We start from the raw sequence: 15,936 nt of genomic DNA, 5'->3' as shown, positions 1-15,936 counted from the left end.
TGAAGGGGGAATTAGTGAACTAGAAGATAGATTTAAGAAGATTTATGGGAGACAACAAAAAGAGACAAAGAAAGAAATACATGAGAGATTAAGATCTTACATTTACCTAATAAAAATTCCAAAGGGGGGGAAAATTCCAAAGAAAATAGAGCTAATGGAGGAGAGACAATATTTGTAGTAATAATGACTGAGAATTTTCCAGAATGGATGAGGGACTCAGATCCTCAGATTGGATGAGTACACTAAGTCCTATGTAGGATATGTAAAAATAAATTTCTGCCCGAGGTTGTTTTTTTTCCTAAAATTTTATTTATTTATTTATTTTTAAGTCATCTCTATATTTAACACGGCACTTGAACTCACAACCCAGAGATCAGGAGTTGAATGCTCTACCAACGGAGGCAACCAGGCAACCCCACCTGGGATCTTAATGAACTCAGAGAACTCACAAAAAAGAATTTTAGCTTGGCTCTTGTGGTAGAGATAATAAAATAGATTCAACAAATATTTATTAAGCATCTGTTATTTGCAAAGCAGTGCTAGACATATTGGAATAAACTAAGACTGACAGGATATCAATTATACTCTCAGTCTAGTTGCTCTTAATGTACATGTGATGATTACTTTTATTTTCCAACTTAGCTATGCCTCAATACCCAACCATTTGGTCAAACACCAGTCTAGATGTCATTGTGAAGGTATTTTTCAGATGATTGAATGTTTAAATCAGCTGACTTTGAGTAAAAGAGATTATTCTTTATAATGTGGATGGGCCTCATCCAATCAATTGAAGGCTTGAAAGAAAAGATGGCTGACACATCCAAGGGAAGAGTCTGCCTTCACATTGCTTTCAGACTCGAGCTGCAACATCAGCTCTTTCCTAGGTCTCCTGCCAGCTCCTCTCATAGTCACATGAGCCAATTTCTGAAAACAAATCTCTTTTTTTTCCTCTCTCAATCTTTTTATCTACCTACCTACCTACTTACCTATCTATTCTACTGGATCGGTTTCTCTGGAAAACTCCAATTAATCAAATACAGTACTTGATCAAGCTGTGCATTTATTTCTCAATGTGTGATGATGTAACTTAAATTACAAATTCTTTAAGGAGAGGGATAAACTTATTCAGTCTTCCTTAACATATTTATCATACAGCTGGACAGAAAATATTGTTTGTTAATCTATGAAAATTAATTGGAAGAATATTACTGTATCCTAAGAAGCATAAACAATGTATTTGTTGATCCATCATTATAAACTATGGAATTAAAAAATAATTACGGTTAGTTTCACTTGTATTAGTATTATTTTGGTTCAGGAATTTTTAAAACTTCTATTTATTTATTTATTTAGGAATGCTTCACGGATTTGTCTGTCATCCTTATGCAGGGGGGCTGTGCTAATCTCCGTATTGTTCCAATTTTAGTACCTGTGTTGCTTAAGTGTCTGGTTTGGGAATTTTAAACTGAGTTTAGAAAAAGCTATTTCATTCTAAACCCAATATTTTTTTTCCTTCAATGTAGTTTGAGTTGGTTTCCTGTCACTTGAAGCCAAAGAATTCTAAATAATATACCTACCTCCCATAAGGATAGAACAGCATATAATAAAACAGACATAAGATAGGTTCGTTAAAATAAAGATTAAATGAATATGAGGTATGTAATAAAACGAGAGGAAGAATGGTCTTACCAGAAATTCCAGGCTAAGGATAATTGCTGTAATTGAGAACAAAATTTATCTTGACTTTTTGAGCAACGAAGGAAAAAAGGAACCTCCATAAATTACCTTATTCTCATTGTTAAATAAAGGAAGCCTGTTTCTTCATCAAGATAATGGAATATTATTCAACCATCAGAAAGAAGGAAATCTCACTGTTTGCGACATGGTTGGACCTTGAGGGCATTCTGTGAAGTGAAATAAGTCAGATCACCTGTATGTAGAATCTACAAAAGCCAGATGCATGGAAACAGAGTGTTAAGAAAGTTATAGACTTTGAGGTATTGGGAGCCAAAGAACCTCTATTTGGTGACCAGTAAAGCGGAGTTTGTCCAGGGAAAGGAAGTGGGTGTGTGGTGCTGGCCTTATGGGGTAACTGGGGTGCACTGTCCAAATTCTGGCAACAGCAGGAAGCTCAGCACAGAGGCAGGTATGATATTAGCTGCCCTGGCTGGGTCAACAAGTTACTGAACCAGCTGAAGAACTTGCTCATTAATTCCCAGGAAACTTCTAGAAAGAACTGGGAAGAACACAAAGGGAGTGAGAAACCCTACAATAATGGTGGCTGCCAGAATCAGAGAAAGGGTGTTTATTAGTATTAATGTGACCAAAATGTAACCCCCACACTAGTGAGGTCTGAGACACAGAGAACGTAATATACGAAAGGGTATGTTTCCAAGAACTAAAAGAAATATTGTGGTAACTACAGAAAAGTCTAGAAGTGATTTCAAATATAATACCCTGCCCTTCAAAAACAGAATGGACAGTTGCCTTTGTAGCAAGTTTACTCTTGTTTTCAACTCATTGCTTCCTGGTCAAATTTCAGAATCTTTCCTTGATCAGAATGGTTTGTATCTAAGCATGTAGCTAAGCTAAAGACTTTCTTTCTTTCTTTCTTTTTTTTTTTTTTTGGCTTCCTTTCTCTGTGAAAGACATATTACATCGATCTCTATACTTGTATCCGTATCCACATGTATTTCTATTCAGGGCAGAATTTGAATTTGTTTGAGAAAGACAATATTTAGCACAGTCATTAAGAAGAGACTCAGGTCTCACACAGAGCGCTCAACCTCTTAGGAAGAGGAAGTGACCAAGTGAGTAAATCAGGTGTGAGAGCGGCCAGAGTGCTAACAATGACTATGAAGAAAATCAGACCTGCCACTCTGTGGTGGTGTGGTTCAGGTAAGTCAGGGGGATGGACAGTCAGAGCTCTTTAAAAAACATAAAAAACATTACCTCAAATTTACCTCCAATTGGGGAAAAATTACTAATGGTAGTCTTGTCTTGTTTTGCCTTTTTGTTAGTGACTTGGATGGCAACATGGAAAGCATGCTTATCATACTTAACAATGTCACAAAGCCGAAAAAGGTTGTTTGCTGACAGACTCAATGTCCAGAAAATTCCTGATAGGTTGGAATGTGAGAAAAAAAACAACTTACAAATAAAATTTAATAACATTAAATAGACAACCAATTAACATTAATTAAAATTAAGTAAGATGAAATCAATTGCATTCCTAATACACCCAGATTGACCACTTTTTCTGGAAGAGGAAACATGATTTAGTAGGATGGGGAGGCAGCTAAGGAAATCAGCACTTTTTCATTGGACTTGCAATGACACAGCGTTTTGTCCAAATTGAAGCTGGAAAGGGTACCACTCTGGGCTTGGGTTCTGATGCTGCCCGAAGCATGAACAGAATATGGATACCCACCTTTCAGAGATGTTGAACCAGTAGGCCCCCAGAGGTGGCAGAAGACAAGGAAGGAGAGAGATCTGGAAGCCATGTGATGAGATAAGAATTCAGCACATCCGAGATGTTTATCCGGGGAGAGTCTTCAGGGAGCGTGTGACCAGGATGGTCAGTTCTTTGGAAAGGAAGTCATGTGGCAGGCGGCTGTTATTACTTTGTCTGCCTCCAGAGGGCAGAAACAGGACCACTGGGGGAAAGTTGCCAGGAGGCAGGTGTCTGGACTTGGTGTAGATCTGGAGTTGCTGATAAAAGGCTGTCTCAGCAAGAAACGTTTCCCTCTTCCTTGTGGTGTTCCGGCTGGGCTGGGTGCTTAGCTGTGGTGGACACGGGAACAAAGATTCTGCTTTGGGAGGAAGAGCAGGCCAAAAACCTTTAGCTCCCTATCAGCCCTGTGATTTTCTGAGCCCTGGTCACCATACAGCTTCTACCTGGATGACTTCTGACAACTGTGGGATGGATATTCTTGTTTGAAATGACTTTAAAAAAAAAAAATATATATATATATATATATATAAAAAATATATATATATATATCTCGAACTACAATTTGCCCTTGTCTTGCCTTGAACAATAGTGAAGAAGGTGAACCCACTGCCTTGACTGGTTGCTCTTAGATTGTGTTGTTGACTGAACTGGCTGTCCTTTACTCTAGTTAGTATTCTAGTAAATTCTGAACCCTCTTCAAAACAGGATTAATTGGCTTTTTGTCAATGCTCATATTGAAGCTGGTATCAGATCTGGCTCAGGACAACGGAACAAGAAGTAAATGCAAAGAGTTAATGCCCTCTATCTAAGGTCAAGATTGGGTTTCAAGATTAGAGGCAAGGCTGAACTTGCTTGCAAGAATCTAGCAACCCTAACTATGGGCAAAGAAAGGAAGGAAGGATATTGAGACTGAGAACCTGGCTAGGTCTTCCAGATACCACGTATTACCGGCCGTAGTGATCTCTGAGAAGTTCAAACTTAAACATTTTAGACTTAGAGAAGTATTCAGAGGTTTAATGGTTTGAGATTTTTTTAGTGCTAGCTTTAAAACTCAATGCTTTCTGATATGTTAAAATTGCATTTCTTTTGTTATAAGGTATTTGAAATCAGGAAGTTTCACTTTGAGGTTTTGTTTGTTTGTTTGTTTGTTTGTTTTAATATACTCGGCCCACATTGATTGCACAGAAAGTGGAAAGGCTTACAGGTCTATATTTTGTTACACACCTCAACTTCCAGGCATCTTCATTTGGATGTTAATTTTTGTATTTGAGCAAATCCTAAAGTGCCTTAGGAGCAAAGTTATGACTATGGTTTCACAATTTAAGACCGCTGGTGGCTCGTGATTTGGGTTACCAAGACCATACGGTGTGACTCGCTGCCTCTTATGGAGGCCCTCCTTGCTGTTTGCAGACCATCACTCTGGCTTAAACCTATCATCTCCCACCAGGCTGGGTTCAGCCTTTCTGATGAGACAGCTTGTTCTACATCCTGCTTCCAGAACAGTCAGCTTTGAAACCTACTTCAATCACTCCATGCCTCTATAACCTCATTGCATTAAATTTAAATCCTTCAACGTGTAGTTGAGAGACCTCTCAAAGGTCCCATCTTTTTCCTTGAATTTTCCAATTTCTGTTCTCTCAATTCCCTCCAGGAAAGACATTTTCATTCATTCATTCAAAGAGAACTGCTATTGGGGCGCCTGGGTGGCTCAGTGGGTTAGGCCGCTGCCTTCAGCTCGGGTCATGATCTCGGGGTCCTGGGATCGAGTCCCGCATCGGGCTCTCTGCTCAGCGGGGAGCCTGCTTCCCTTCCTCTCTCTCTGCCTGCCTCTCTTGTGATTTCTCTCTGTCAAATAAATAAATCTTTAAAAAAAAAAAAAAAAGAGAACTGCTATTTATTTACACCTGCATCTCAGCTGTTTGAGGCTTTTAATTCTCAGGACCTGAACAGAAGGCAATATCACCATTTAACAAATAAATGTTTATTTAAATGTTTACTTAACAGAGGACTCAGAGAACTTTAATAACTTGCCCAACATCCCTGGCTTTTGTCTGATGATAATTTCTGTGCTCTTTGCACTACACCGTGCTTCCTCTCATTTTGCAAGCATTTATTGTGGTTTCTGGGCTGTGCCCCAAAAGGTGTAAGGTATTAGGATAAGAAAATAAATGAAACACTGAGATCACATATATGAACATACATTTAAAATTTTAAGGCATTTTTGTTTACATTAATTCTTCTTCAGTAGACAAGATCAGTCTACTGGAAGAAGTAGGTAGAAATAACTGAAATCTGGAGGGAATCAGGAGTGTGCAAAAAGAAATAAGATTTAAGCATTTGCTGATTTAGGACCAAAAAAAAGGAATATTGGGAAATAGCTCCTTTCTTTTTGGAATTTAAATTTGATTTTGGAGCTGTGTGGGATAATAGTTGAGTGCAGGCAAATAAGGCCCTCCGTCCTAATGGGCTTCTTTCATTAAATGTCTCCAAAGGGGCTCTTGAAGCCATCTTTCTATTTTTTATTTACTTATTTTATTATTATTTTTAAAAAAGATTTTATTTATTTGTCAGAGAGAGAGAGAGAGCATGAACTGGGGGAGTGGCAGGGAGAGGGAGAAGCAGGCTCCCTGCTGAGCAAAGAACCCGGATGTGGGACTTGCTTCCAGAACGTTGGAATCCTGACCTGAGCTGAAGGCAGACAACACTAAAGTGACTGCGCCACCCAGGCACCATGACGCCATCTTTCTAAAACATGATTCCAGTCCTGGGTGATAGTCCTGCATGGGAAGGGGAAAAAAAGGAAAAGCAGTGGCTCCCCAGCTCCCACCTCAGCTTCTCCAGCTTCGCTTAGAGCTATGCCCTTCAGCCCCACTGAACTCTCAAGACTTCGAAGCACTCCTTTGTCCTTCTGTGCATGCTCTTACTCTGTCTCTTCCTTATCCTGGGATTATTTCCTCCTCTTTGAGCTCCAGCTAAAAGCACTCCCTCCCGCCCCACATAGTCTCATAGCTCTTTTCCCCAGAAGCTCATAATTCTTTTCAGTTCTTCTCACATTTCTCTGAAACTACTGTTTATGTCCTCCACTTGATTGGGTCTTGTTCATTTTTGTATCCCCAGCATCCACCTAGCATTGTGCTCTGAATAAAGTAACCTTTATATATGTTTGTTGAATGAATTAATTGTAAAGTATGTGGAAGAATCCAAATGAGTAGATAAACTGGCAAACTTCAGAGGACACAAGGTTAGATTCAAGTGTGGAAGGACAGGCTTGGCAAAGGTGCTTAAAAGTAGACAAGAGAAATTGAGAAGCCTCAGGCTAGTTGCTTGCCCTGAAATTTCGGTTCTCTGCCAGGTTCAAGAAAACTCATTAACATGAAATCTGGACACATCTTCTTTCTTTCTTCTCCCTTCTCCTTGCCCCACACCCCTTCCCTTCTCCAACGGGCAATTGTGATGCCAGTTCCATCTCTCTACATGTCTGAGCTAAGATCTGAGTGCTATAACAGCTCTTAAACCTTTTTCATCTCAGTATTCTTGTATGTTTTTCTGGCTTTAATATAGTACTATGTACAATAACTTTATCTGATGATTGTTCTTTTTAAGTCAATGAAAGTAATGCATTGCCTCCAGTCACTACTGAGTACTGCTTTGTGACCAACAGTTGATGCTGCATGGAATTATTTAGGATACCCGGAAGCTAAGAAGAGAAGGGGCCTCTGTGGGAGAACTTCTGCCTTCTTGCCCCCTGAATGATTTGAGGGGTGGGATAGGGTGCAGCCTGTTAACCATTTTGAGCCTCTACAACAGGAATCCATTACCTTTAACTACTATAAGCTTAACAGTTATCTAGTGAATCATATTATGCACGATGCTATGTTTGACAGCACAAAAATAAAGATACGAGTACAGACCAGTTTCTGCCCTGTGAGTTCATACTGGGTACCGAAAGGGGGAAATAGACATTTTGACTTTGGTGTCATAAAATCTGCTCACGCTACGTTAGTTGTATGAACAAGTGCTGTGGGGAATAGACAAAGCGAGTGACAAAATAGCTCACAAGGTTGTGGGAATTTAAAAAAGATATGTAAATGAAAAAACGTCAGTCTTAGCTCTATTACTCAGCAAACACTGCATTTATATTGGTGTTTGGCGATCTTTTGCAGAACATGCAGCCCTCGTTTTTTAGAAGCTGCTAGTTCCCCTAAGCCTCAGACTTCTTTAGTCTGGCTGAATCAAAGAGAGTTTCTCCTCAGCTGTGCAGGCCTGGGAGCAAAGGAGGCTCGCCCACAGTCCTGGGAAACGTGAGACTTTTTTTTGGCGGCGGTTTTACTCTGTAGTTTACGGCAGTGGGCGGGCCCCAAATCCCCATGTGGTCCCGACATCATTGACATGGCGGAATCCCCCATCAAACCCTCCTGGTAGTTATTTGAGCGGCGGCGGCGGCCGGAGGAGGAGGAGAGCGGCGGCGGCGGCGGGAGCAGCGGAGGGGACAGCGGGGATCTTCGGGGCTGCCGGCTGGGAAGGCGTGGGCAACCTGGTGTGTGGCGCGCCCGGAGCCCCGCGTTTCAGCCCGAGGGAAGGTAAGGCGTGCAGGATCCGGAGACTGGAGGGGACCGGGACCCCACGCCTCGGCCGCCAGGTCCCGCGCGCTGGAAAGCCCCGGCCGGACCGAGTCCGCGGGAGTGCGATCTCTCGTCCCGGAGCGCTCCTGGCGCGCCGGGCTTCCCGGGGAAAACTTGGCGCCACACTGCTGGGGCACCCCGCGTTCGCCTGGGCACCCCGGGAACATGGGGCCCGGGAGGGGGTTGGCCTCCGCTTTGGGGCCGCATCTTGCTGGGCTCCGGCCCCCCGCCCGTCTCCCCCTCCCGCCCCCCCCCCCCAAGCTTGCCTGGGCTTGGAGGAGGGAAAGAAGCGGGTAGATTCTTCTTGATGAAAAAAAATCTGGGCAGTGGCTCCCGGGCTCTCCCTCCCCCCGCCGCCCTCCCCATCCTTCCCAGCAGATTCTGTCCGAGGAATCCGCTCCCCCTCCCGGAATCTCCGCGGCAAGAACGCTGCCCGGGAGGGGGAGGGCGGGCGGAGAGGCCGAGGAATCTTCGACGTGTCACTTTCAGAGGCTGTAGATTTCCATATGGTGGAGGGAGGAGGGCGGGCGTGCGAAGTGGGGCTGGAAGTTGGGGCCGCCTCTCCGCGCCGGGCGGGGGCGGTCCGGGACCTCAGACCCCGGGATGCTCGCTGGGAGAGTCCGGGCCCACAGCCCCGGGAGCCGTGCCGGCCCCCTGCCCCCGGCCGGGCCTCTCCAGGACACTCCCCGCCCCGCCGCTGGCCACCTCCGTGCGCGCCACGTCCTCCCTCTCCGTCCTGCCCCCCGGGCTCCCCCCGGGCTGGGGGCGGTAACCGGCGGCCCCGGCCGGACTCGGCGAGACCAGCGGCTGGAAGATCGGGCGGGGGAGCGGGGCGCGGCGGGAAGGAGCGGGCGACCCGGTGTGTGGGCCAGCGAGCTCCGGTCAGTCGGTCACCCCGAGGGGCGCCCCGGCCGGGGGTGGGGCGGGCGGCGGAATCCGCGCCTGGAGGCGGCCGGGAGGGGCCGCGCGGACTGTCTGGTGCCCGCGGCGGGGCGGGGGCCGGCCGGCGTGGGAAGGGCTTGTCACCCTGGGAGGAAAGTGGGGCCTCGGGCTGTGCCCGCGAACTTTCCCAAAGGTCCGGGTTCGGGCGTCCCGTGGGAGCCCAAGCCCCAGGGCCGGGTGTCCCGGGAGACGGGGCTGGGCCGCCTGGCGGCGTCCTTGGCGGGGAGGCTTCCAGGAGTGTGTGATTTGGAGTTGGAGCTTTTCGAATCCCAACTCCCACCCTGCCATCCCAGACGGAGTGAAGCAGTGGCATATTATCCAGACATTGCCGTTTGCTGACTTCCTTAAAAGTTACAACTTTTTATTTTCTCTTCAGCCGAGCATTTCCTTGAAAAAAAAAAAAAATTGGAATTTGGCCGCGATGGGCCGACGCTGAGGCCCCAAACCCACACGTTTATCTCTCCATCCCTGTCGGTTTCTAGTCTCCCTCCCCTTCTCACACCCAGGCTTAATCATATTTTGGAACGGGAGAGATCTTTTGTTGGGTGGGCACCCTTTGATTTGCTTATCCGTTTATTTTTTAATGTGCGGCTAATTTGATTTGAATTTCCTCCAGTTTCCAGGCCCTGCTGGAGAAAACTAAGGGAGAGGAATAAGCCACTTTTTTTTTCCTTTTTTTTTTTTTGGAAGAGTGGAGAGAGAGGTGGGGCATTGGGAAAGGGGAGGCACCGCGGTTGTGGGCAAAGAGTCAGAGGGAGCAGACAGACCCGGAAGAAAAGGAATCTGCTCTGGAATAACACTTTTTTTTTTTTTTTTTTTTTTTTTTTTTGAGGCTACAGGCCTTGGGGCAAAAAATGCACCGCTCTGTTCTGATTTCTACTGTCTGAGTTGCTCTTCCACTCTGCAATTTAAAGCTGTGACTCGGGTCCTGGACAGGCGGGAGAAGAGGCTTATACCTCAAGGCAGTCAGTGGCCCTGGTTTTGTGCCCTATGTGGGGGCTCTTGATTTCCACTCATTGGAAGCAGGCTTTGTGGACCTAGCATTCAGTCAATTTCCTCATTCCCCGCGGAGCAACTGTTAACTAGAGTAAAGTCTTTGGGCATGTTTCTGACGCTGCAAGGGGACCTCACCCATGAAGGTGTAATTCTCACTTTTTTTAGACACTTGAGGGTCACCCACAGACTGAGTAAGAATGAGGTATAGTTGGTTAAAAAAAATCATTAAAAAGTTCTCAAACTCATGTGCTTTTAAAGTGTTCTGGTTTAAATACTAAGAAAGAAAAACTTGTCTGTAAAGATAGTGTTCATTTTAAAAGAGATGTGAAAAGTGCAAGATACCATCGTGGAATAGGGGTTGTGATTTCTAATTACAGTATATACAGTTTCAGAAGGATATTCCGGTAACCTTTTAAGACAGACTTTATAAATAGCCCACATCACACTGTGGACTTTTGGAGAGCCAGTCTTCTGGGATTTTTGGAAGAATGCTTCGGATTGGTTAGGAGACTGTAGGAGCCTAGGTAGTAATTTATTCAGGAAGAGATTGTGCCCCTTTTGCTTAACACTTCATTTAACATGGTAGAATTTGATAGTGTCCTTAGATATTAGCCAAAAGAACTTCTTAAACTTTTCAGTTTAGGAAAATGAGGCTCATGGGGGAAAGTGACTTGTCCAGGGTTTCCATCGTTGCCTAAAGTCTAATCCAGGATTGTATTAATAACTCCTCTTCTTTGAATATCTAATGTGTAAGCTCTGTGTACTGTGCTTTTTTATATATCATCTCATTAAAATTGTAATAACAGTCTTTAAAAATATGTGATGTTATGGACATTTTACAGACAATGGTGTTGAGGTTCACAAGAATTTAACTTCTGTGAAATCACTTTGCTACCAGTAGGGTTTTCTTTGGTGGTGGAAATGGCTCTGTAGCTGTACTTTCCAGTATGGCAGCCACAAGGCCTGTTAGCTGTTATGCCTTTGAAATGTGCCTAGTGCAACCGAGGAACTCCATTTTACATTTTATTTACTTTTTAAAAAAATTGTATTCCTTTTTAATTATTTTAAACTGTGACTTGTGGCTACTGGTTACCGTATTGGAAGTCACAGTGTAGAACTTTTTGACTCTCAAATATGTTTGTGTTTAACAGGATCATACTGCTTTTTAGATTTAGGTCAGTGTTCTTTCTTACCACCAGAAGATGCTTAGATCCAGCCTTCCAGTAGAATTTAAATGCTGAGTCAGCTATACCTCAGTTTTGCTTTTAAACCTGGAGTGGGTAAAATAAGCACATTAAAAAAAAAAATGCTTACATAACATAGTTTAAACTGATGGACGGACAAAAATTTAAATGACATTTTTTTGTTTGGTTGAACTAATCGTTTGTAGTAACAGCTGAAAAAGCAGAGCTTGTTGGTTATTTTAGTATAATGAAAGAGTGTAAATAGGAGGCACTATGAAAAATCACTGATGGGGGTTAAAAAAAAAAAAAAAGACCTGATAATATAACCATGTTTACCTTTTCACTGGGTGATTCTTTTCATATGATGTCATGTCAGGTAAATAAAAAGGTGAAACCATCATTAACTTTGTAGAATTAATCCGAAGAATTAAAATCGTTGCTTTACTACCAAAGAATAAATTCAGCTGTAAAATACTATATTTCATCTGTGAATGGGGAAGAATATATCTAAGAGGAAAACAAGCAGCCATAAATACTCTTGGTGGCAAACGGTCAAGTAGTTTTCTGATTAGTAAGTTGAATTTATCTTTGTTGAGCTTTAGAATTCATCTGATAGGAGGAATTGCAGCAACTTTCATTATTTTGTATGAAATAGTGAAGATTTCAGCTCCTGTTAAAGTAAGCACTTATCTGGATTCTATCTATAAATGTCCAGTAACTGAATACTTTTTGGAGGAGGGAGGGCATACTACTTTCAGGAAAAAACAAATGATAAAGTAATCTTTTTATTAGGATTTTTAAAGAAGTAACTTCCAGGTTCAGTATAAATATATCTGAATCTGTTGTGCCTTTCATAGTTACTGTACTTCCCAGGATTAATTACAGTTCATGATCCTGGTGCTAGAGCATTATTTGATCCTGAAAGACCTAGACTTGTAAATCAGCTTTAAATTGATCTATATTATTTTAGTGTTAGGTGAATTGCATGGCCTCCAGCTTTTTCAAACTTGTCAGTTCAATTACAGGTGAGTCATTAGTTAATGACACTGTTGAGATAGCTGAAACACCCTTTTCATACCCATTCCTGACCCTTGGGAGCATAGTTATTTTCAAGGAACCAGGATAAAGACCACGTTACAAATAGGATTACAGTGCTCTCATGAGTGTGACCAATATGGGAACCACCATTTAACTTATGATACCTGGTTCCATTTGTCTAACGTCAAGGCGTTTAATACAAGTGAGAGACTTACTAAAATATTAAAAGACAAAAGATGTTGAGAGATGGACAGATAATGGGCAAAGATTAGAAATCTTAAATGTCTGATGAGGGCTGTCTCTGAGCATCAGTTTGAAATCAGAATCTACTCTGCCATGGACCGACTTTACTTTTTAACTGTGTATTTTTGATCAACTTCTGAACCTCTCTCAGTTTGGATTTCCCGATTCTATTATCAAGAGGAAATAGCTCATCCATGCCTTTTTTTTTTTTTTTTTCTGCCAAATGGTTGTCCAAGGAATTAATGAGTCAGTGTATGGAAAAGTGTTTGGTAAAGCCTTACACAAACTCCGTAGTCCCTTATATTCCAGAATAGCTGTTCCTGTTACATTACTTTGCATATTTTTAGAGACCTCCAAATTGCATGTGGACAGTTTGAAAAATTATTTTTTTTCCCTTTTTGATGAGTAAATAAAGCTTAAAGCTTTATATTGCTGTGTTCATTTTCTCCTTATTCTGATCAAATAGTTGATTTGTGACCTCAAAAATTGTACTGTACATAAGTCGTTCCAGCTCCATGTTTTGGGCAAGTTTTTCCTTAGATGTAGCTGATAGCTGGCTAGCATTGCTGACGTGGACATGACAGTCTGCTTGATTTGGGGTTTTTCTTGAGATCAAGGGGAAAAATGCAGTCTTTTAGAGGAACTTTCAATACTGAATGATAGAGGCATAAGGCTTTAGTCATTGTGTATTACCAGGTAAGCCTATTATTTGAGTTTCCAGTAATTACAGCTGAGAATGGGGGGAAAAAGAATATTTTCAGGTCCAGGGAACTTTGCACCTTACGTGTGTTTCCATTTTAGAAGTCATAATTGCCATTTTTTCACATTAATGAGGTTAATCCATTAAATGAGAGTTTTTTGTGGTAAAAGACATTTTCACGCAAACCTTATTTCTCATCCTGTGGCTGTTGGGAATATGCCCAAGTGCTTGAGGAGAAGCTTTATTCTTTAGTTTACTTTGAATATAGGGAGATAGATATATCTGTACATATACTGATACACACACACATATATGTAATACAGGGATATATATGTATATATATACTATACGCTTATATATATGTATATGTATGTGTGTGTATACACACACACACACACACACACACACACACCCACCCACCTTTTTTTGCCTTAAAATATAAAGTATGGTGGGGCCCCTGGGTGGCACAGTTGGTTAAGTGTGCGACTCTTGGTTTCAGCTCAGGTCAAGATCTTAGGAGTCTTGACATCAAGCCCCACATGGGGCTCTGTGGTCCGTGATTAGTCTGCTAAAGTTTTTCTTTCCTTCTCCATCCCTCCGCACACTCTGGCAGGCGCTCTCTCTCTCTCTGTCAAATAAATAAATAATTAAAAGAATATGAGGTATGGTATGGTGTTAGTGCTTCAGCAAGGCAGAAAGTACTTGCATCGTCATTAGGCAGGTCTCTGTAGAAGTCAAGCACAGGCTTGCTGGGCAGATGACCTGATGCTGCTTTGGGGCTTTGCAAGGTAGAGCTCAGGAGAGGCTCGTCCCTATTCACGAGCTTATCTGGAGGGGAATTGTTGATGTTGCAGTTTTACCGTCTAGGATCAGTCTCTGTGGACCAAAAAGATGGGGTGTTGGCGAGGGCACGGGGGACAGGAAGCTTTTTAGGCTACCAGATGTAAATCAGGTAAGGTAGTGTGGGGGTGTGTCTCATTTTGAAAGTGAATCCATCTTCAAATCTTTTCTGTTTGCCCCTATTTGAGATACGCAAGTCTAGCATTCTGTAACTCCTGGATTGTAATTTTCAGTGCCCTCGGCTGATGAGATGCCCTTGTTGGCAGTGCTCACTGTTGTTTCAGGCATTGGCTCCTAATGTTCTGTTTCTTTGATATCTTGACAACTGCTTGTCAGTTTTAAATAACTGGAGGGAGAAGGTTTTAGTGAGATGGTATTTAATTTTATTTCATTCACTTACTGCCTCAGAAAGCATTTCTTGAGTTCTAGGCTAGACTCTTTGTTAATGGGATATTCTACTCTATTCTGACTTTTTGGGGGCAAATGCAAAGCATTTTTTATTAACGTACAGGGTATTCTGTTTGTATTTTTGGAATGTTGTGTAGAGAACGGTGTCTGCCACCAAACTCCTAGGGCAGGATGGTGGCAACTTCAACTCTTTAATCCTTTCTGAAATTTGAGAAGTGTTAAAATTGCAGCACTTACAGGCTATGTTTAAAACTAAATTTATATTCAAATTTAAGCCTTCTGATACATCCTTGTTTTAACTCTGGAAGATGAAGATTTTTATAAAGGCAGCCAATCAGAAAAGTTTGCTTGAACTGTTAGCTTGATACCAACTCATGGTCTTCAATTATGAAGAGCTTTCTGTTGAAATAACTAGAAAATTGTCTTTATACATGAGCAAATGTAAATTTGAGAAGTAATTGAAGACTCTGAAATCCCAGGAAATAGCGTGATTTAATTTATTCTTGAGGGACTTAGCTTCTCTGTAACTGGTGAAAGAGGGGTCTTCATTAAAAATAACTCCATTGTTTTTGATGTAACTAATTAGGAATTTGCAATTACCCAGGCAAGCCTAGGATAAAGTTTGGTTTCCTATTCTATATGAAAAGGTTTTACTGTTAACAGAAGTTTAAATAGATCATAAGAGGAAATAATTTCCAAATTAGGAGAACAAGCTACTATTAAGCACTTTGGAAAAATCAGTTGTAAAAACAATGTAAAACTGCAATAGGGGTTGAAGCTGGTTTCTCCTGGGGGTGTGTTCAATAGAGACACAGGAGCCCTTGGCATTGTTGATTAACTCAGTGCTATCCCTAGCTAGGAACAGTTAACTGGCAAAAGTTAGAACTATATTTTTGTATGCAGAGTAAAGCACGACAACAAGCAAATATCTTTCACACCTTACCCCCACCAGTAGACTTCAGTTATGTCTATTTATTTGTTTCAGAGTTTTTCTGTTGAAAATTGCTTCGCTACTTGTTAATTTCTTTTATCACCTGTAAGCACTTGATGGCAGATGGGTGATAGCAGGTGTTAAAAGTTTAAGACCATCATTATTACTTTTAGTTGCTTATCTCCCCTTCCTAGCCATTTGGGCAAACTTGTGGAAAGTCCTGTGTGTAGTATTTAAATAAGCCCATTATGCGCCCTCCTCCTCTGCTTTTACTGAAGCAGGACCTTCCTGGGCAGCTGAAAGAACTGACTGGTAAGAAGAGTAAATTTCTTTAAAAATACTTCTGTATATTTATATGCAGGTACTCAGACAATGAAGTTTTCTAGTATGACTTTTTAGAGGTCAGTTTTTACAGTACAAGTTTTATGTGTGGGATACTTCATATATTTTTAGGATATTATGCTTCCTTTTATATTTTGGAGGTTTTTTTCTTTTAAGTGTCTCTTCCATTGTTTAAGTTGTTTAGGAGAACAATACTATCTTTAGATATTGCTCTTTCTGGTGTTTCTTTTGTGTTT

At 41.9% G+C, this 15,936-nt stretch overlaps 1 protein-coding gene and 1 pseudogene across 2 annotated transcripts in view; one reads left to right on the top strand and one right to left on the bottom strand.

The window, feature by feature from the left end:
• Positions 1–1,344: 1,344 nt before the first annotated feature.
• On the bottom strand, positions 1,345–1,438 carry LOC123941101 (annotated as a pseudogene).
• A 6,439-nt stretch (positions 1,439–7,877) lies between these two features.
• The window catches only part of FNDC3B (fibronectin type III domain containing 3B), a 339,247-nt gene continuing 331,188 nt past the window's right edge, over positions 7,878–15,936 (top strand). Inside the window, exon 1 of one of the 2 annotated variants that reach the window (XM_046002797.1) lies at positions 7,878–8,034. The gene's annotated coding sequence lies outside the window, so the exon portion shown is untranslated. Of the gene's footprint in view, positions 8,035–8,724; positions 8,958–15,936 lie in introns of those variants that run through there. The other variant, XM_046002798.1, reaches the window with a different exon arrangement.

This window comes from Meles meles, chromosome 4, assembly GCF_922984935.1.
Source record: "Meles meles chromosome 4, mMelMel3.1 paternal haplotype, whole genome shotgun sequence".
Taxonomy (NCBI): domain Eukaryota; kingdom Metazoa; phylum Chordata; class Mammalia; order Carnivora; family Mustelidae; genus Meles; species Meles meles.
Note: the sequence above shows the minus strand (reverse complement) of the source record. Positions and strands in the feature narration are given on the sequence as shown.